This window comes from Choristoneura fumiferana, chromosome 3, assembly GCF_025370935.1.
Source record: "Choristoneura fumiferana chromosome 3, NRCan_CFum_1, whole genome shotgun sequence".
NCBI classification, from domain to species: Eukaryota; Metazoa; Arthropoda; class Insecta; order Lepidoptera; family Tortricidae; genus Choristoneura; species Choristoneura fumiferana.
Genome location: NC_133474.1, coordinates 22,405,199 through 22,428,987, shown reverse-complemented (window position 1 = coordinate 22,428,987; position 23,789 = coordinate 22,405,199). Strand labels below are relative to the sequence as shown.

At 36.7% G+C, this 23,789-nt stretch overlaps 1 protein-coding gene across 1 annotated transcript in view; it reads left to right on the top strand.

The window, feature by feature from the left end:
* Positions 1 to 11,345: 11,345 nt before the first annotated feature.
* rau (RA domain-containing protein rau) overlaps positions 11,346 to 23,789 on the top strand; it is a 125,073-nt gene continuing 112,629 nt past the window's right edge. The window contains exon 1 of the mRNA XM_074086199.1: positions 11,346 to 11,536. The gene's annotated coding sequence lies outside the window, so the exon portion shown is untranslated. The remainder of the gene's footprint in view (positions 11,537 to 23,789) is intronic.

Sequence of the window (23,789 nt, the reverse complement as noted above, 5' to 3'; positions counted from 1 at the left end):
GTCCCGATCATTCTTTCCACAACAGGCGTTATTCCAAACACACTCCATGCTAGCCTCCGCGCTCTCGATATACACCCATCCGCCTACACACTCTTACAGAAAGCAGTCATCCTCAATACATGCCGAATAGTACGCAAATTTTTATCCATATCATAATTTAACATCAATATAAAGCACTTGGCTTAGGCCCGTGTAATATTCTACCTCCTAGGAGAGATGTTGTAAGCAACAAGAGAAATAATAATAAATTCATTTATTTCGGGCAACTTGGCCCATACAATAAATACCTTACAGACTAACATACATATTTATAATCAATATTTAAAACTAATTTGTGACAAAACGGCGTGACCCCGTTGAGTCAATGGTGCGTGTGAAGTTCCCAATCCGCACTGGGCCCGCGTGGGAACTACGGCCTAAGCCCTCTTGTTCTGAGAGGAGGCCTGTGCCCAGCAGTGGGACGTATATAGGCTGGGATGATGATGATGATGATGAACCAAGTAAAAGTTGGGCAACCCCCGACTTTGTCACTTCAAAGTTCAATATCTCAAAAACGGCTAAACCTTTGATAAAACATGTCTAAGAACCATCGCTAGAAAACATGACACACAGATACCTACACAGATACACAGCCACACATAGCGGTCAAACTTATAACACCCGTCGGGGGTTAAAAATGCATTTACGACGTATGAACCTAATCTAGCGGCAGTGACTATCTAGTCACTAGATTACATCGTAAGTGCATTTTAGTAGCGGCTAGGTAGCCGTCTAGAATAGCTAGATTAGATGTCTAAGTGGACATATCCGCGGGTACATTCCGCCAGGAGAGTCGCCTTAAGCTACCACATCCCGGGCATTGCTCGTCCTCGAGGCGAATTAGAAGCAATATAAAAACGTGTTGTGCCTCGTGTTATGATTTAATCACACTAGCAAGAAAGTAAACAATTATTATTATACACTAGCAAGAAAGTAAACAAAAACAATATTACTCATAAAATATGTTACATTTGAACCTACGTGTAACTTTTTAACACGCTTGGGAAATGGTAGAGCGTACAATGTTGGCTGACTCTAGATATACTAACGTATCATCATCATCCAGCCTATATACGTCCCACTGCTGGGCACAGGCCTCCTCTCAGAACAAGAGGGCTTGGGCCATAGTTCCCACGCGGGCCCAGTGCGGATTGGGAACTTCACACACACCATTGAATTGCTTCGCAGGTTTGTGCAGGTTTCCTCACGATGTTTTCCTTCACCGCAAAGCTCGTGGTAAATTTCAAATGTAACTCCGCACATGAATTTCGAAAAACTCAGAGGTGCGAGCCGGGGTTTGAACCCACGACCCTCTGCTTGAGAGGCGATAGGTCAAACCACTAGGCCACCTCGGCTTCTAACGTATAAGAAGAAGTTAATTTTGTTAATATTTGTGTGATTGTTTGTCTGTATGTAATTGAAAGGGTAACCTCCATACGATTGTACTTACATTTATTAACTTAACTAACATATATTTCACTATACGAAAAGAACGGTAAGCTTTTCGAGGTTACTTTTATAAAATTCTCTGGTAATACTTTTAACCAACGTAAAAAAAAAGGCACCCAAAAAACAAACCCTTTAGTGATTAATTACTTAGTTCACTTCACATCTGACTCACGTGGCCAATTTCTGTTCACGTTTCCGTAGTTTTCCGATGATTCATGAACATTCGGTGGTTTGCGAAGTAACTAGTTACTAGTTAGTAAAGTCGTAAAAGGCGTGATTCAGCGTGCGTACGCGCTGATTTTTGTTTCAGTTATGATGGATGGGAAGTTGGCATTGGTATCCCGAATGTTAGAGGAAAGAGCACATTGATTTTGATCCCTGACAAATACACCGCAAAAACTCGCTTTGAAGTAAAAAAAGGACTGAAACCGCTCCCTTCGTTTGAGAGCTGTGATTCTACGATGCCACGGAGAGACAGACACATATTGACGTCCAACTCATCTGCAAAGTCAACACAGCAAGTACAACTAGTTGCTGTGTTAACCATTCAATATTAGAGTCATTTAATATTGATTATTATGGATTACACAGCCAATGTAAATGCAGGCACTGTACAGTGAGGATGTAAAATTACAGACAATGATCAAGAAAACAATTACCTCCGAACGTCACTACTATTTAACCTTGAAACTAACCACTTTAAAATAAATAAAATGGCACACAAACATACAACACACACATATTCAAAATACCACAAACACGTTACACGACACACGTTACACGATATATACAACACACACATTTACGTGTAAAAGAAAATTAGAAATATAAATAATAGAAATAGAAAAGTTTTTTCGCACTTCGCAAATTACAGAAAAACACAAAAAAAACAAGTATTATGTACGTAGTAAATTACCAGTCATGATGACCACTACAAGCCATATTTAACTAGTATGTAGTTAATTAACAATAGCGCGGTGTGCTGAAGCCGTCACGCGCTGCGCTCGCGCAGGAAGCGCGCAGGAAGCCGCCATCTTGCCCTGAAACTTGAACTTCGATCGAAAATGTATAAAGAAATGGTAGTTAAATGCAATGTGAATTCGATGTTTGAAAAGTTAGAGGTTGGAGCTGTGGAAAGTACCTACTTACTTTAAATGCACCAAAATTGTCACACTTTCTGGTTGGAATAATCTGCGCATTGATAATACCTCAGACTGCAAACTACGAGTGTAGAATTAAAAATCAAGAAGTAACTACTGACCTAGCAAATTTTAAGAATATTTTTGATATGATTAATGTATTTTAAGTATATGCATTAAACTAACTTACAATTTAAAAAAAGACAGTTGAAGTGTCTGAGATTTTCTGTTTAATAGTTAATATCTTGTAGATTGGTAATACCTACTAATAAACAAACTTATCTTTACATACACTATTTGAATTAACATAGTCCAAATTACAAACCATAGATACTTAACTGTAGCCTAAATATGTGGACTTATACAATTTTGTGTGATTAATTTGACTCAATGTCCTTTTTAATCCCCGACACAAAAAGAGGGGTGTTATAAGTTTGACCGCTATGTGCCTGTCTGTCTGTCTGTGGCACCGTAGCTCTTAAACGGGTGGACCGATTTGAATGCGGATTTTTTTTATTTCAAAGCAGGTTTTCTAGCGATGGTTATTATTGTTGCATTATCTTCCTTCGTGTTGACCTTGCAAGATTATTATGACAAATATTACAGGTTTTACACGCGAGTCAGCATGCCAGCAACTTTATTGTGCCTTTAGCTGCAAAAGTACTGATTGGTTTGCTTAAGACTGTCCACAATACGGTATTTGACTATACTCGTATTTTATTAGCCCCCGACGAAAAAAAAGGCTCTTATACCTAAGTTTGACGCCAATGTCTGTTTGTGGTATCGTAGCTGTCAAACGGATGGACCGTTTTATGCGAAAGCAAGTTTCCTTGCTGTGGTTAATACCTAGGTTTGAAAAGTCGGTTCAGCGGTTTTTGAGATATTGAGCTTTGATATGACAATGTCAGGAGTTTTTCAACTTTTTATGTTGGTTAGGTTAAATGTTATAGGTATTTAAACCTACAGAGTTATTTATTAAGGTTTGGAATCCAAAATTAAATAGAGAAAGAAATACTGGTATTTGGTGACGTCACACGCAGGTAGCGCCACTGCTACTGCACAGAGAAAAACGTTTAAAAAGGGACAGATATAGATAAAAAAAATACTATGAATCCAATTTTCAACCGAATGGTTTTTTTCTTTGCTAAACATGGTCTGTGTTTATATTTTCATAATAAATAATATGTCGGATAGGGAAATTTAAAGGAAATTTAGTACTATTTAGTCAAATGTAGGTAGAATTTCTAAATTAATTCTCCTCAAAGAAGAAATAAGTTAAGTGCATGTTATCGTTGCAGTTCCCGGTTCGTGGCCTTGCGCATGCACAGTGAGTCAGTCAGTTGCGCGCGCGATTGTTTGTGAGTCGCGCTGTTGGTGCCAGGCGGCGTTATGTCACTGCGCCGGTCGATTAGGTAGCTATCGGACTGGCAATTTCATCATCATCATCCCAGCCTATATACGTCCCACTGCTGGGCACAGGCCTCCTCTCAGAACAAGAGGGCTTGGGCTTTAGTTCCCACGCGGGCCCAGTGCGGATTGGGAACTTCACACGCACCATTGAATTGCTTCGCAGGTTTGTGCAGGTTTCCTCACGATGCTTTCCTTCACCGCAAAGCTCGTGGTAAATTTCAAATGTAATTCCGCACATGAATTTGGAAAAACTCAGAGGTGCGAGCCGGGGTTTGAACCCACAACCCTCTGTTTGAGAGGCGATAGGTCAAACCACTAGGCCACCACGGCTTTTTTACTGGCAAATTAATTTAATTTAATTTAATTTGTACTAGCGTGATTAAAGTACAACTAATCCGAGGTGTTATTGTCAAACACACTTGGAATCAAAGAGTATACCAATCGCTACGTTTTAAGAGTCTGAACCTCCCATACAAAACGTTTTGAACGATTATAGCATGAATCTGAGCGCCTACTCCGAAGTTCGAAAATCGAAGTTCGTATCGCACCGAGTACCGTCCCTCTCGCTCGTGTATTAAATAGTAAAAGTGTCAGAGGGACCGAACGACAGGAACTTCGAGTTTCGAATTTCGTAGTAGCCCTGCTGGTGCATCGTAACTACCAACATCAAGAAACGAACTGCACAGACTGAACAGAGATAGAAATGTCACATTGACAAGTATAGTGTTGTTAGCAATAGTCGATATTTTTGATATTGTAACAGCATAGTGTTGTGCTTTTTACAAGCTTTTATTTAACTTGCCCTATTCTTTTTCTATTCCTATTCTTGACCAACGGTAGGTACTCGTAACAAGTTCCCGCGTCGTCAAAAGAAAGCCCTAAAGACTCGAGCGAGAAAAGCCTAGGATTAAGGCTAGCATTTGTATAATACCTTTTGTTGCCTATGCTATGGCTTGTGGCTATGCTACCGATAGGACTGGTACCAGGCGGCGCCGTCGTTATATCACTGCTTAATTGATTCGATTAGCAGGCCACCGTGTAAATTGCGAGGAAAACAAGGTGTGGAAACTCTGTTGTTGAAAATGAGAATAATGTAGTTGTGTAAACGATAAGTTATTACACTTTTAGGGTTCCGTGCAGGACGGGTGAAAAACGGAGCCCTATTTATGGCTCCACACAGTCTATCGTCTGTCTGATAAATATATATCCGTATCTTAAGAACCGTAATAGTTACGCAGCTGCAATTTATGCAGAATGTGTAATTCTATAAAAATTGCTAAAAGTGGCTCCGAAGCGGTAACGTTTCGTGTGCTCTGGCTACCCCATTTGGGAATGCAGGCGTGATGTTTTTGTGTGTGTGTGTGTGTGTGTGTGTGTAACTCTATTGTCTAACAAATCATAAGAATAAAATGAATCTTAAAAATAAGGGGATTCCGAACAACAAAATTAAAATGATACCAGACGGCGTACATTTTGCTTAAAAGGAGGGCATTAGAATCCTTAACATTGTTTTATTACGCGTATTGTTTTACTATGTTTTACAAATAAATAAATGATTGATCGATTAATTGATTAAATATGACGCAAACAAAAACAACACGCTGTATAGTCTGTTCACAAGCTAAACAAAGTCATCGGAATGTTCGGAACTTAAAAAAACAACAGACACTTTACGCCATAATTTTGTATTTCGAGGCTTCCTTTTTCAAAATAAAACAAAGTGAAAGTAAGTAAGTAAAAGTTAGAATGAATTGAGTGGTCATTAGTTTAATTTATCGAAATAAATAAAATATAACAGAGCTAGGTCGCAATGGAGAGGCGTGTACATTTTGGCTAAAACCAGGAGATTCAGATGGATGTCTACTGATACCAACAGCCTGGAGTTAGTATACCAACCTTTGCCATACTTAAGTATCATCACTCATCTCACTAAAATATATACACTTTAAACATGCAAAAATAAAGTTTTTTTTTTAACATAGTATGGCTGAAGGGTCACCGACATAGCCAAGCGAATTAGCTCGTTGAAGTGGCAATTAATGGGCGGGCCATATAGCACGGAGAGCGTATGGCCGTTGGGGCCGAAAAGTTCTTGAGTGGAGACCGCGGATCGGCAAGCGCAGCTTAGGACGTCCAAATTCAAATTCAAAAATTCAAATGATTTATTCAGTAAATAGGCCGCACGTCATTTTTTAAACTATCATCGCTTTCGGAAAGACCATCATTGCCAAGAAGAATGCGCCGCAAGAAACTTGGCAGTCCACCAACAAGATGGACGGATGACCTGGTTAAAGCTGCGGGTTCACGGTGGATGCAGGCCGCTGCCAACCGAAGCAACTGGAGGTCTATGGGGGAGGCGTATGTCCAATAGTGGACGTCCTACGGCTGAGATGATGATAGCTGACCTATGATTAACCCTATCTCACCTGATGAAAAGTGCAGATGAGGTGAAAGGTGCATCGAACTGAGGGCGTTCGAATGAACGTAGCGGGTGATTATCATATATTGTAATTGTTATCCCATGTATGTAATTTACCTACTTGTACCAATTATCAAAGCGGACTAACGAGCGGAATCGCACATCCTTTGGCACACTAATAAACCTCAGCTAGAGTATTCATATTCTTTAATGAAATCAATGTTATCTGTTTGGAATATCTTCCAACAATGAACAAAGACTCTTCCGGGATACAATTGCACGCCCCATGGCACCACAGCAATACGTCTTAAATCTGCTAACACATATTCAAGTAGGTACACAAGATAGGTACAATTTGTGTGAGTTATATGATAACATAAGTTTATGATTACTGAGCAACAAACTATCACTGTCTAGTGTCCATCAAGAACCCTTTTCTCAGGAACGCGTGGAATCAAGCTGAAATTAATATCAATTACTCATATTTACTACCGGTACTAGCAATTAAAAAAAACAAATTTCTAAGTCAATACAAATTATATCCATTCCTCAGTTAAGTAAATGTAGTGTTCGAATATTTATTTCATTTTATAATTTTTAGAGAGCACCTTTAATAATTGTGTTTTAGTCAGTCCATCGCTCTCATATATATTTCAACATGAAAAGAGATGCTCTACCAAATGAGCAAGCACTTTGATACAGAAGGAGCTTATAAAACTGAGTTAATGCGCACGCGCCGGGCCGCGACGCTTTGTGCGGAACCAGTGGCTTATGACTTGCTCAGGGTTGACAGAGATTTCTAAAGTTTGTTTTAGAGAATAGGGCAAGTGTTTTTCAATTTATTTCGTGACCCTATGCGTTTCACGATTTATAAAATTTAACAGTTACATGTTTAATTGTGTAATTATGCCTATTACACACGCGTATCAAATCAGTAAGACATTTTTATTTATTTCTGTTGATTTGTGTTAAAAGTTTTTTTTTTGCTTTAAAATTAAATAGCCCTCTTTTGCACCAATCTAAACCGATGAAAAAGTATGGTTAAGTATGGTGTATAGTTGTTAACTTTATCCTCTTGAAGAAATTGGTGTCTGAATAAAATACTTCCGCATCAGATGGTAGCATAAGAAAGTTTTTTTTCTTCATATCGACGCTTGAATGGAGAAATTGACTAAGCGACATTTTTTAAGGTAGTGAATTATATACGTACATGTTTGGAATGAGTAAAATTTACCGATTCCAAACATGTATAAAACTCACTATCTTAAAAAAATGTTGCTTAGACAATTTCTCCTTTCAAGCGTCGATATATTGACTATTGTCTTAAGAGAGCACATTAACAGTAGTTTAAATAGTAGGTAAAAATTAGCCGGCAGTATAATTTGCACCCAATTCATATTACGAGTAGGTACCTAGTTTATGGGCTCTCCTTCGTCTACCAACCCTAGAGCTTTTTAGAACAATACACGTGTTTATAATTCGTTTATGGTTGGTTACACTTTCAAGGAGCAAAACTTGGGTTACGTTTGGCCACTAAAGGTCAATGCCTTGGTGAAATTTCATGGCCACAGTTAACTTATAAAAATATGCGTCATTTTTCTAATTACGAGTAACTGGAATAAAAACTTAACTTAAGATCTAGGTCATATCTTTAGGAAGCTATGCACAGTATAAAAACCTTCACTCTGGTTAGGTGTAATTTTTTTTCTACGATAACAAGTAACACGCGAGATTTGACATTTTTTTTTGCAATTTATATTTCATTTCGAATAAAACGTCATCTCGACTGATATTGGATTTGAAGTCCAATCAAACTGCTTTGTTTTTGATAGATTTTTGAAATTTCAATGCAATAATATTTTTTTATTATCTCATCATTTATCTTTTTCATAATGCGTAGATAAAATAAATTAAAAAAACCGGCCAAGAGCGTGTCGGACACGCCCAAAATGGGGTTCCGTAGCCATTACGAAACAATTAAGTAATATTTTTCTAAGGATTTGGTATTTTATACGAAATCTTCCATGTTTAGGTATATTTTATACCTTAGGCTGCTATTTAAGAGTAAAACTACTAATAATTCTCAAGCAAACATAGTCTTTATAGTTTTCCTTGAAAATTTGATATACTTACTACCATCCTGAATTTTTCAAATTTTTCCACCCACCGGTTTAGATTTTAGAGGGGGGGGGACGCTCGATTTTAATGAAAATCAATGAATAGAAAATCGTCTTAGCAAACCCCTGATGGTTTTAAAATACCTATTCAACGATACCCCACACTATAGGGTTGGATGAGAAAAAAAAATCACCCACACTACGTTTATGGGAGATACCGTGCAAAATTACAGCTTTCTAGCATTGATAGTCCCTGATCAAAGCAGTGGACGGACGGACAGACAGACAGACAGACAGACAGACAGACATGGCGAAACTATAAGCGTTCCGTTTTCGCCATTTTGGCTCCGTAACCCTAAAAACTCGTTAGCTGTAATGAAAATTTTTATGGGTACTCATAAATCGTTTTGAAGTTCTTTGACCAGTAGGTAATGTCAGCAACTAGAACAGAGTACTCATAATGCATTGTTTTTGATTGACTGAACTTGCTCAATATTGAATTGATTGGAAAGCAGTTAGTAAAGTTGTGAAAATATCGCGTGCTTATCGCCCACGTGAATTACTGCGCTTGGGCAACCCGCACAATTCATAATATTGTGAGGAAAAGGAAGTAGGAGGCTGAAAATTGGCTCGGAATTTTTATGCTGGATAAGAAACGTCGATTTCTAGGGTTCCGTAGTATTCCGTACTATCCAAAAGGAGTCTTATTGCTGTTGCTAACGAGTCGAAATTTGGCACATTATATTTTTATACTTACTACCATAAAAACCAAACCATAAGCCATAGATTTTAGATTTTATGTTGTTCAGGTCGCGCAATAGGTACAAGTTGGATCAATACAGTTTTACCTTACGGATATAGTGTAGTTTACTAACAAACGATTTGCTTTAGGTATAATACTTAAAAAAAAAATAACCGAGTACAAAAAAACATGAAAATAATTTACCAGTTTGAAGTCAGAGCCTCGGCATGAGACAGCAGTGACAATGAGACTTAGTTTTTTTATATTATTAGATGGAGGCCAACCAGCAAGAGGGTCATCTGATGGGAAATGATCACCGCTGCCCATGAGTACCAACTCAAGTCAAGGAGAGTAATTGGTCCGTTGAAGGGCTTAAAGTAAAAGCCCTTCTCTTGAAAGCCCCGATGTCATAGTTGTCAGGAAACACTGCTGACAGAAGTTGATTCCACAATTTCACTATACATTATGGTACAGTTGTTGTACACTGTACTGTTAGTTGGAAGTATTCCTATTGAAACAAAAAAAAATTGAAATCGGTTTATAAACGGTTCGGTATAACTATAAGGGTTTAGTTTATCTCCGAATACATAAATAAAGAAATAAATTCTGAGGGAACAAAAATAAATAAAAAGAAAGAAAAATTGAACTGAATTGATAACCTCACATGTTTAAATAAAATTACTTAAGGTTAAAAGAAAAGAACTAGAAAGTAAAATCCAAAGCCTACATGTTATACCAGATCGTAGCCATATCATTTTAAAATAAAATTGTATTCTCAAATCCTGAATTAATAAAAAACACTACCTACTCAAAAAAAAGTAACCTTACGACTATCAAAATGCTTATTCGATGTTTATTTAACACTACCCACATAGTGACGTAAGCTTACCGTTAAGTTTTACAACCTTGAGATTTTACGAATGTCTCAATCGTGCCCACTCGATTATCGGAGGTCCCACGAAGACTCGATACTAATTAAATCGATAGATAATCGATACAGGTTCTTGACTCGTAATCTAGTAATGTGGGATGCCTGACGCAGCTTTACGACGAGTTTTAAAAGGAATTTAAAACAATTAATTGTGTGAGACCAATTATTTTACGTTTTTTAGGCTCGAAGATTATATCGAGGCTTGCAGTAGATAACAAAAACAGCAACGAAAGGTACAAGAATAAACTTTTGCTAAAGTAGAGTCGTATCTTATATTATAAAACACTGAAGAAAAATATAAAACCTAAATGTAAAATTCTCGTATCATTGTTTGTAACCAAACTCCTCCGAAACAGCTTGACCGATTTTCATTAATTTTTTGTGTATATTCGGTAGCTTAGGTGTGAGACTTGGACGTAAACAAACTATTTTTCACAACTATTTTACTTCTGCGCGGACGGAGTCGCGGGCAACAGCTAGTAATAAATAAAAAGGCAATAGTCAACAAAGGCTGTACTCTGTGGACAATGACTGAAATTCCCGTGTAGAGTTCTTCATTCATCTAATCAAATATTGTAAATTATTTGATTAGATGATTTAAAAAAAAAACATAAATTTCCAAAATAAAATCATTGTATCTCTCCGTTAATACTGTGGCGTTCGATATGAGGCTTTGTCATAGGTTACAAATACCCTAATCAACACGTTCTATTATATCTTTGTTCAGAGGGTAGAGACATGCAGGTATAAAATTATGCTTTTACATAACTGACACTGAAATACACATATCCTAGTGTTATAAAAACTGAGAGCGTACCAGGGTTAGAGACAATACAAAAAATTGATTTACTGCTTCGTAACCAATGTGGAGCCTTTTCACTATCAAATTTAGATGATTTCTTTGGGAGATGTAACATGACATTTGATTTACAGCGAGAAGGTCACATCCTGATCATCATTGGTATGCGATTCAGTTTTTCACGAAGTACTTCACAGGTAAGCCAAATAACGATCACCATCTAATCTTGACAGCATTAGAAAAAAACAGATGCATCACGAATCAAAACAAACGCTGCAGCGGCGCGCGCGCAGCGCGAGTTCCCGCCGCGGCCGCAAGCGCCACTCCGCGCCGAACCTCCGCGCGCGACGTACGTGTCGCGACGCTGCAGACCCGCGCATCGAAGTGCAGTGCCGAACACCGAGGATTTATTATGTGCTTTTGTTTACTTGTGCCTGCCCCCGATCAGGGCTGAATCAGTGCTGTTATATTGTGCTTGGGATTGCTGTAAGGTAAGCAACAATATGTGTACAAAATATACTATATATGAGTTATTAATTTTAAGGTACAGTCAACTGCAAAAATATCAATACAGCCAAAGTTACAAAATTTTAATAGGTACACGACCTTATATTAAGCCAATAAAGTCGTGTATACCTACATATTTTTTGAACTTTACTTTGGCTGTATCGATCTTTTATAAGTTGACTAATAATATTTTTTTACTACTAATATTTTTTTGTAAAAACGGTACTTTTTGTTGACTATGCTCGCATTGTTATCTTATTCTCTATTATCTTATTTTGACTTGGAAACTTTTAAGGCAACTTAAATAGATATGAACATTGCAAGTTAAATAAAAGCTTAAAAATATATATCGACAACTTTTCAGGTATAAAATCATATTTCTCATTGACAGTCTACCATAGTATTCTCATAGTCTTTAATAGTTAAAGTCTTAGCTTATCATTCAGAAAGAACACACATAAAGATGCCTCAATTCTTGTTCCAATAAGGTACATTTTTAATTGACATTCAAGAAAAAAATACTTTTTTAAAAGTTGATAGGCATCTTACTAGACTTGACTTGCGAGTCCCTGCTACTACCTATAAATAGGTCACAATCCGAGACCAGCTTCATTGGAATTACAAAAAAAAATTGTCCAGTCCAGTTTGTTGACGTAGGTACGACTTGAAACAATTACATCGCGACATACTCGTAATTATTTGCCTGTAAACTACAACTGGCAGCTAAATACGACTCATCCGTGCGTATACTCGTAATAATTAAAGTCCGAGTATTATGTACTTACTCTAAAATTGCTTGATTTTGCAACAGTCATTCACTTCTTGTTTGTGTACCTTAATTATGTTTTCTTCTGGTATTTGTTGAACCACAGAAATATTCTAACGCTACACTACATATTACGAATATTTAGATCAACTGATTAATTCGTAAAGGAGGTCAAATAAAATGACTCACCAAAAAACTATAAAAGCGAACGGAATAAGAAACACCTTTTTGCGTGATTCATGAAAAATACTGTTTTCATCATCTACTTACTGCTCTATACTGTTACATTTCTTTATGAAAACTCAACCTAGCGCCAACACTTTTTATCTTAAAAAATATTAACACTACCAACGACAAAATTCCATAGCTGAACGGAAAAAAATAACAATGCAATTGCGGTGCTTTGGAATTGAAAAGTTAAGGGTCTCATAACATTGACCCACAAATTTTGGAATGATTTTACGTAAATATTATAAAAACAACAATACAGAGATTACTGACGAGTGACGAAGTTCATCTATCAAACGTTTATGAAGATTACAAGCACGACTACAAAAGGTTAACAACCAAATAAAAAAAAAACACCGAAGCCGTTAATCTATGATTATAGATGTGAACAACTAGGCACCGTAACACTCTCCCCAATTTTAATACGTGTACCAGTTGTTATATCTTCATCTTCACGTGCCTTTAGTTTTTATTTGTGAGCAATAAAACTAAGTGCATTCGGATTTATTGCATTTAGTTCAAGAGCTCTCATTCTGCGTGCCATTGTCCTGCCCACTTGATTGGCTGGTGCTTGAGTAATGCATAGTTCCTTTATTACTGTTGCAGTTATAGTAGTAAATTTGCTTCGATTAAGTTATTAAGTACGCCTCGAATGTGCTAAATTAACAGGATGAAATGATTGATTAGTAATCATATTAAGTATTAATAGCCGCTTTCGGATTATCTTTATTATTATCTTCGCATTCAATTTTATCGATTATAGGTAAAAAAAACTATAAGCAAGTTAACATTTCAAATTGAAGTACATAATTAGACTAGTTCCAAAATTATCAGTTCAGTAAAGTACCTACTAGTTGTAAAAAGTTTTTCACTCTATACACGGCTTGAAAGCTGTGAAATCATAAAAATTAAGAATCAATTATCTCATAATTAACTCTCAGTGATCAAAGCTTCAGCAATTTCATTGCAGCTAAGTATTCTTTTTCTACATGACATGCTACTCAATTGGCAAATAATTTTCACCTACTCTTTTCCTCTATAGTAGTTAGAGATAAATTTATACCTAATTACTTAGCAAATCCATTTGACACTAATCTAGCAGAGAGAGAACGTTAATATACTCGTAATGACTGGCATCAATCGATCACTAAAAATAGATTCTCGTTTCAACAATGACTGTAATCGGATCTTTAAGCCATTTTCTTAACAATTATTCAATTGCAAAAAATGTGCATTAGTAGATAGATTTGTACGCAGTGAGAGAGCACTGCAGTTAGCAGTTTCTTTGTCATTATTTGATATCAACTTTGTTACCCGTTGGTTTGATTTAATCTGATTTAGACATGAATAATGTATTTAGAAAATAATTAAATAAGGCCTTCGCTCTTCGGTACTATCAAACCATTTGATTTCCGACCCGATGATTACAGAACGAATGTTCTACAATGGTTCACGATTTAGTCAGTTCAACGGTCAAACAGGCTCAAGGTCAGATTATTGGTTTGAAGGGCCCTGTAACTTCTTGTGGAGAGACTTTTGCCCTCATTATCTAAAAAATCTTATATTATAGATTCGCCCCTGGTTAGCTTGCTGTAATTTAACAAGCTTTTTCTTTATCCTTGACCATGTTCCAGTATTTGCCGGTGCGTCTGTACATTTTTGAGTTCAACCAACATTTTAAATTCCATCTTCGGTTTTCAAATACAAAATATTTGGAAACCTTATTACCATAACAGTGGTTGGACCCAGATTTTGATCGAAGTGGCCCTCGGCTGTTTGTTTAGGACATGGTGGCAGCTTGCTTAGGAGTTTCTTCGAATTCTTCGAGATAAGCTATTTACTTGGCTTCACTTTCTCGCATTTTTGTAATCCTGACAGACCAAATATTTAGATTAGCTTAATGATAATATGTGTTTGCATAACTAAGTAAAGAATATAATGTGATAATGACTCAGTTTTGTTTCACGCCTTGTCATAGATAAAATTTAAAGAAATTGTTAATGGGTGAACGATAATTTTCCAGTAAACCTATTCTTTTACGAATTATCTTTTAGTAACGAAATGTATCTATTCCGCTAAATTATTGTCAATTGCTGTACTGATTTCAATTGTCTTCATCAGCTTCGACGGATACCCTGACTATTATAATATAAATTTTATTTACATCAAGTTTAAATATACTTATAATTAATTCACTATCTGAGTTTACTATTGTAATGCAGACGTGCTCAAAAGATACCTAAACGTTTGTTATAAATAGTTGGGAGGAGCTCTCAAGATGTCTTACTGTTAGTCCATCATCTTTAAATTTATTAGATCTTTTGAGGAAAACCAGCAGAAAACGCTAGATCAAAAACCCCAAACTCCACGATGTTGTACTAGTCTCCATTATACTAGTCACTATTCCAATAAACCTGATCGATCTAATTAGATCTTTGGAATTTTAACGACTGTTAATCAACAAAATGAAAACGGTTTCATAATTGAACTGCACTGCAATTAATCCGTCAAATTTAGTGATTAAGCTTCGCCCATTCGATAATACGGTAACGATTGCGCAAAGATGAACAATGCTCGATATTCAGCGTTTTGCTGCTCCGCGGATTCCCTTGCCCGTGTGAACTCGGCACAATGCGGCGGGCTCTCACGCTCTCCGTGGGTGGTTCTTGCGACATTCAGACCAACATTGTCAACGTTATAAAATTCTGAGCGTTCTTTGACTGAACATTTTTTTACAGCCATAATAGAAGCACTAGGTTCCGAACAAAGGGCTTTTCTTCTTACCCACTTGTCTCTATCAAGAGAATGCTTACGCGATATTATAAGTACCTATTCAAGTCATTCCACTATCTTCTTTTTGATTGAACATGTTTAGAATTAATTGCTAAACATATAAGGACTTTATCCGTCATAGCTTTATCCGTCATAGCTGACTGATAATATAATGGTTTCTCTTAAAAATATCGCGTGCGGGAATTGGAACCACTAAAGGCTGTGACATTTTTTTCCCCAATCAGTGTCCGGTCGCTTAGGATTTTCCGAGAACTTCTTAAGTGCGCCGATGACGATCAATAGCTATTGACCGAACGATGAGTCACCAATGTCGCGACCGCTGACGTCTTAACCTTTGCAATTAGGTTCAGCCAGATGCACCTGTTTGTCAAATTCATATTCATCTCAATTATGAAAGAACACAATTCAGAATCTGCTGAAAAGCTGTATTTGATTTCAGAAGTGGTAATCAATTGAATAATAGAGCGGGAAATTATATCAGATAAAGTCAGTTAAGTCAGTCAGGTGGTCGGATAACATCAGCTCGGATAAAAGCAGCTAATGAACTTATTCCTAAAATAAACGAATCTGTGATAACATTGTCTTGATTACGTTATGGTTTTCTCGATTCTGCAACTTAGTTTTGGATTGACAAGCGAAAGTTTGTTGGTAATCCTAAGCGGCGTTAAACGTCGCGTCTGCGCCACACGCAATATGGCGTGCGCGGGCGCGCGAAACACCGGAATGCGAAATACTGCTCGTGTCCACAATGTAGTATTAACGAATGATTTAGTCCACTGCTTGGGAAAACGATGAGTTATCACTAGAAACTTTTGATGAACATGTGTCTAAATTCTTTTATTTAAAAACACCTGTTTCTCTAGATGTTTTTCTAGGGAGATGATTGACGTGGCCCGCAAAGAGGTCGTCTACAGTGATGTACTAATTTAAAAATGTATTTTACATTTTTGCTACTGTCTCTATTTGAGTTACGAGCGACAGCGTACAGTCTCTATTTGTTTACGTCTAGCGCGATCCGTTATTCGGTATTGCTTCTTTCATGATCATCGTAGCCAATTTTTCCAAGTCTATAAATATCTGGTACGTTTATGAGATCGGAATTCTCATTTAAACACTATGAAATTACTTTTAATAGATTACCGCGCATATTCTCGATGAAAACTGCTCATCATTGTCAGTACTGAGCGGCATTCCGTGGCGTAACGCCTTGATTCGGGTACTCGATGTAATGCCCGTATATTAAATACACAATGACTCGTGACATTTTTTATTGTATCAACAGCATCGAATACGGTGGGTATCATCCGGAGTAGATTCCAATCTTTGACTGGCATACCTTTCCTGGACGTTGCCCTTTGGATTCAATCGAAAAAAGAGGAGAAACTCCTAACTTTCCAATAGACTAATCTCAAGGCCGCTGGAATATTAACACGTTTTTCTTTTGTTTGAGGAGATACACGATCTTTGGATGCACTCAAGCGAATTGTCACGAACATGTTCAATATTCAGCAAGTTGACATTGTTGGTGATGACTAATGCGCGAGTTTATTCGCGTACTTTCATGAGACTTGATCAACTTGATTGCCCAGTCATTGTTTTAACGGTAAAGGATCTTGAATTAACAAGAGTATTGTGTAGATCAGAAAGCAGTATTTCAAAAGTTAATTGCCATGAGAACGGTTGTTTATACCTAATTAAAATAAAATGTGAGGTTGAGTGATAAGCAGTCTGCAAGAGGTTGAAGAAACCTTGAGAAATTGTTTCGTTTTATTGTTGATTGTTTTGTAGAAATCTCGTGGTTTTAGGTGCGTTGGCGTCCTTGATATTTTTGGAGGCGGATGCTGGAAGTCAAGGCTGAAAAAACTGATAAGGGTTTATGATAGTTTGCCTATGCTGATAGGAGCGGGCACAGGCCAGCAAACACGCTAACTGGGTTAAACCCTATGGTCCGTTTGTTTTGATAAGGGGTGTTTGCCCTGATAACGGTAGTAGGGGACTTTATATGTTAGCGTATGTTACGAATTAATTCGGTCCTTTTCGTTATCGAAGCTTTTATATTGCTCGTCAAAACGCAAATACATCGTGTTATTTTTGATTTCCGTTAATTTAAAAGGAACATTCAACAGGTCAAATTCAGTTAATATCTCCAAGACACTAGTGGCTTAACTCTTACTGTTTAAAAGATAATCAAGGATTAAGTTAATTTATTAAGCGTAGTAAAATAGTGTAAAGATTTTTAATTTATGTAATTTCTTAATGTCCGTAACTAAGGTGTTTTAATTCAGACATATTTAGTAAAAGATGGTTAAAAAAGTGAGTTTTTATGAAATCTCTTTTAAAGGTCACGTCAATGTGCCTTGTCAAGATCGTGTATGAAGAAAAAAAATGGGCTGTCAAGTTAATTAACAGGGAGTTTCCGTCACTGAACTGGGCCGTCTGCCGAAGTTAACGGAAATCAATGAAAACACGGCATAGAAATGAGTTTCGACTTGAATCCCACACACACTCGTCAACCGTTCCACTTGGCAAGGTACATTTGTCTTAATAACTCTTATGTTATGTGTTATTTAATCGCGATGGAGATCATGTTTTTTTATCGTGTTGTAAGCATCTCCATTTGTGGTTGCCTTCAGCTTTGGAAACATTGTTTGCGGTCGATTGCTTTTTGGTGATCATTTTTTAACGCATATTTTCTACAGTTGTACTTGTTGTACCGTGCCCTTCTAAATTAAGTCTGAGACTTCTTAAGAGTACCTATAAGTCACAGATATAGATTACACTAGATAACGCAAACACCTCAATCTGTATGAAAACCAACCGTGTCACTTTTTTATATCTACTGTTACGTCTCAAGAGCGAATTAGCGATGCGAATTCCCCGATGTCCGCGCAAAATCGATTCAAATGCGCCGCCCGCCCGCGCCGTGGGGCTCGGCTCAGTCACTAGTCATGATCCAACCCCGACGATTGGTCGGGGTTCGGACACGCGAAGTAGATGCATTTGCGTAATCTAGTGTAATCTATATCTGTGCTATAAGTACTGTAAGGATATTGTTTCCACTCTTGAAGAGGAGGTATAAGTACAGTCAGAAGTTGTTTCTGAATGCAAAGTCTGTGGGTATATTGCAGGGGCCAAGTTTCTTGATAATGATGACATTACCGAAAGCGCTGTTAAATAAGACTTGTATGTAAAAGAGCCGTTAGCGAACTATTGCGAAATATCTTTGTCATTTTGGACTGCAGCCGGAAATTTACAAAATGATTTAGGGTTAATTTTTGCCATTACATTGTATATTTCTAATCTATTACGTGGATCACTTTTACATCAGCCGTAGGAAGTCCACTGTTGGACATAGGTCTCCTAGACTTCCAGTTGCTTCGGTGGAAGCCGCCTGCATCCACCTTGAACCCACGGCTTTTAGCCAGTCATCTATCCATCTCGTTGGTGGACGTCCTACGCTGAGCTTGCTGATCCGAGGTCTCCATTCGAGAACTTTTCTAATGTTATCTGCAGTACAGGTAGCGATAACTTGAGCCCCATGTTGTAAATAATTAATTTCACAATTTTTTTGACAATTAGGGTAGGTACCGTCAGCCAAATAAGTGGTGTATCAATTTTTAAACAAGTTCCTATCAAATGAATAAATATGTCGCTAAAGTCAAACTTTCAGGTTGACAGACACGTCTATTGGCATTATTGTTTTATGACGTGCAAACGATTACCAACTTTAGGGTGGTAGACCACATATTTGGCTGATGCGTTGAGTTTCTTGCCGGATTCTTCTCAGCAGAGGTTTTTCCGAACCGGTGGTAGATTTTTTTTGACATTTATAAGTGCTTGTTGTAGCCTAAATTGAATAAAGATATTTTGACTTTGACTTTGATGGTACAGCAACTCACAAGCAAAAGTAAAGCAAGCGAAGAAATAAAACTACAGCTCATACTAGATTCTTCCAAGTGCCATTACCACTTCTCCCAATTAAAGTCCCTCCAAACTAAAGCCGGAGTTGTAATAAATCGCGGAGGGCCCGCGCCCGCGCAGCTGCCGGCAGTGGCAATTGAGACAAATGAGCGCGGCGCCACCGAGGTCTGACGGACGTCTTGAGATGATCGGTCAGTTAGTTTTACAAACACACACACACACACACACACACACACACACAGCATAATTTACAAAATTCAGATCTATTGTCAAGAAGACATTAATATCTAAGGCGTATTATAAAGTTAATGATTATATCATGGACTTAATAATTCCTATCCGCATTAGCGATCTCTTCGATTAGCGAACCTACTGTGTTAAAAATAAAGTTGTTAAATACTTGTGATGTATAGATATCATATAATAATATTGTAAACCTGTTTAAAAAAATATATACCTCGTTGAGTTTCTTATGCCGGATTCTTCTCAACAGAGGTTTTTCCGAACCGGTGGTAGTTTTTTTTTGACATTCATTTGTGCTTGTTTTGGCCTAAATTGAATAAAGATATTTTGAATTTGACTTTGACTTTGTCACACTGCGCACTGTCTAAAAAGTAATGTGAAATATTTCAATTGACGATTGGGCCATTTTGAGTGAACGGACCAAAAGTTTTTCATGTTTTTATTGTAGTTGACGAATCCTTCAATCATTTCAGTCTTTATAGGTACGTCTGACAGCTGGGCATAGGCTCTGTCAGAATCAGAAGGCTTGGGCTGTAGTTCCCATGCGGGTCCATACGGATTGGGAACTGCACACACAACATTGAATTGCTTTGTTTTCCTTCACCCTAAAGACTATAGGTACTATACTAAGTAAGGATTAAAACAAAATTTTAGAAAGCTCAATCAAAGTAACATATTATCACAATGCAATAAATCCCCTAAATCTCTTGGGCACCACCATCGAATAATGACCTTTAATAGGCAATTAAAAAAATTAACAGTCAACGACCTTTCACAAATTCGATAGCTAATTATGTTGGTATTATATCAATTATTCTAATTACTTACATTGAAATGCTGCAATTAATTTGACTATTTTGTAATAAAGTTCAAATTTCACTCCAGTTTTATTAACACAGAAACAATAATTAAATCAATGTAATGGACATCGATAATGCAATATTTACCAAGCCTGAATAAGTGGTACTCACTAAGTAAATAATTACGTATCGTTACTTGATAAAGGCTCTGATAACATTAGTTCTTATGTGAAAGCGGATGTTAGTGAACCAGGTTAGTAAAATACTTAAAAGAATAGCAGAGAATCTCATACAGGACGATTTACCTGTAAACAACCTTTTCACTTCTCATGCTCGTAAAGTTCGTGTTTATGCTGGATCTAGGCGACATAAAATGATTTATTATGCTCTAGTGCATGAAGTAAAATCTTCGTCTAAGATTAAGGTAATCAGGTGTCAACAGCCACAAACAAAAAAGTTTCTACATATATGTTTTAATAACTTTTAATTTATATAAAACTAAAAATCCATCAAATCAATCATAATAAATCAATAAAACTTAAAAAATATAATTATATAATAATGCATGAAAAATAAAACGTATATTAGAAAGTAAACAATTGTTTCCACTGTTGCTATTTCATTTCCTCGCATTTAAACCCATTTTCCCCTCGACGTCTCGGGTGGCTATATGAACATCTTGGGTAGGTAAAATGGCTCTATGCTCTTGTTGTACAATCTACTATTTTTACGCACGACTCCTGTCGGGTTGACCACGATGTCTAAAGACAAAAATTTGGCAATGGGTTCTTCACGCAACATTAATGAACTATTATACTATGAAATTTAATTTGGACCCGAAATCTGACAAATGACAGTGGCAGTGTCATTCATCTTTCAGTGTCATTATTGACAGTTTACCATTTCACCACAGATGAAAAATAAAATACAAAATACTGAACCAATTTGTGAAATAAGAAGGAAATAAGCTTTGGTGTGGCCGAACTAGTTTAAACTATAACGTCATCAACCAAAATAGTTTCAAGACGTATATAGTTAATTTAATAAAAAAAGTACTTATTGATATTGGTTTTGTAATAAATAATAATCGACTCTTTTATAAAGACTCTCTCTCTATCGACTCTTTTTTAAAATTGAGGGGAAAAGACGAGTCGGAAGAAGAAAGAAATCGTGGCTCCGAAACATTTGAGAGTGGACCGGTATCGCCAGTGTGGAAGAACTGTTTTCTCTGGCGAGAGATAAGGAGAGATAGTGGAGAGGCACTGCAAGAAGAAGAAGAAGAGCAAGATTTTTTTTACACAATCCCAATTAGCTCAATAGTGTCTGAATCTGACTTTTACGCCCAAAAACACACAGTGTGTACACAGGCCCTAACTTTCACGCTAGCCAAGTAATTTATCAATAATGTAGAAGTATCATATGGTAAAAGTCACTTTTATCTCTACTTTTTAGCTGACCCTTTCCAAAAATCATGCGCGTACGCCTCTTATCGGCCCTTATCGTCCTTGTCTGTTATTACTTTGTTACAAAACATTTGAGTAAACTTCCTAACACTGCCTTGTAATAACATTAATTAAATATAATCTAAATAATTAAATCGCTATAAATACATAATATTTTGTAGGTAGAGTAGCTGTTGCCACGTTCGCTTGTGTCCCGCAATAACTTAGCATTTTTCATCAAAGTCTCTGTAAATGTGTCAAAAAATGTCTATATGGATCTGTAGCGATGTTCTTAGTCGCAAAGAACGACTAGTCCCACCGATGCGGATTGAACTTAGACATGTTTCATCAAAATCGGTTCAGTCGTTTTTAGATATTGAACTTTGAAGTGACAAATTCAGCGGTTTTCCAACTTTTTGTTGGTAAGGTTATTGATGTTCTCTCAATCGTTCAAAGGTAATAAATAAATATTAGGTAGCTAGTAGATATACCTACATTGAACATAAATCAATTTTCTCAGAAAAGCTAAACGTCTCAGTACCGTCAGTCCGTTTTTGAGTTTTTTGTAACTTTGACGCAAAAAGGGGGGTGTTATAAGTTTGACCGCTATGTGTGTCTGTGTGTCTGTATGTCTCTGTGTGGTGTGTGTCTATCTGTCTGTCCGTCACACCGTAGCTCTTAAACGGGTAGACCGTTTGAATTTTAATTGAAAGCAGGTTTTCTAGCGATGGTTCTTAGACATGTTTTATCAAAATCGGTTCAGCCGTTTTTGAGATATTGAACTTTGAAGTGACAAAGTCGGGAGTTTTCCAACTTTTTGTTGGTAAGGCTAGGTTGTATTAAAAATATGTTCTAACATTTGGCAGATATCGCCAACCTTTTTGCGCGGCTAACTGTGAATTGATCGAGAGACAAGGATGGAGTAATTGTCGCATAATCGTTGGATAACAGTTTAATTGTCCAACGATCGGCGATCTTCAGATCTGGCGCAGGATTCTGGTCGCAGCTGGTTTGGCAAATACGTAATTGCTGAAGGCATCGTTTAAAGACGATTTGGCGATTGGATAATTTTGTTAATTGTCCTTGCTGAAGACTGTTTTAGTCGACTGTTGTTCGTTAGCAACATTCTGTTTCAAATTGCACTTCGTAAACAAATAATTGATTGCATCGTGTTGTTAAAGTAAATGTTACAAATATGTTCATATTGTATCTATATATTGCCTTAGATATTTGTATGAATAATACGAATGTTTGTTCTCGGGTCTTGGATGTTTAATATGTATTTAAGTATGTATTTATCTATATAAGTATGTTTATCCGTTGCCTAGTGTCCATAGTACAAGCTTGGCTTAGTTTGGGACTAGGTCAATTGGTGTCAAGTGTCCCATGATTATTTATTTATTTTATTTTAATTTATTTATTTCTGTGCTAAAACGTAGATTCTAATACGGTACAGCTATGTTATAATTTTTAGATTTTTAGCCACTATTCAAATTATATATTGCTGGTTTATTATCTACAAAATTATTATCACTGATTTTTGTCTGTCCTTAGCTTTTCAAGCAGTTAATTAAAAGAATTTCATTTAGAACTAAAAAGAGGAAACGTAACCAAAAACTTTTTGGTTGGTTTTATTAAAGACATTGACTCATTGATACAATTTAAATATGTAACAATATTTCTTCTTCGTCTTTGTTTGTTTTGTCCTAATAAACAGAGAAGGTATCACATATTTATTACATTAGATTTATTATATAAATAAATATCATGAGGCAGTTGACACCAATCGAAATATACCTTCAGAAATTAAGCTTCATAGTCAGAGGGTTCTCAAACCGCTTGGCTATCCGGTGGTCACATAACTCAGTTATTCAATAATTCACGCCCTAAATTGGGCTTTAAATACCATGAGAACTTTTCGTAATCTTACCTCAACCTTGTAATCGAAATATCCATATAGTGGAACCACACAATGGTGACAATTAGCGATCACGACGGTCGTGCTCGTAGAAAGTTAATCGCTCAAATTACAACCGATTTTGGG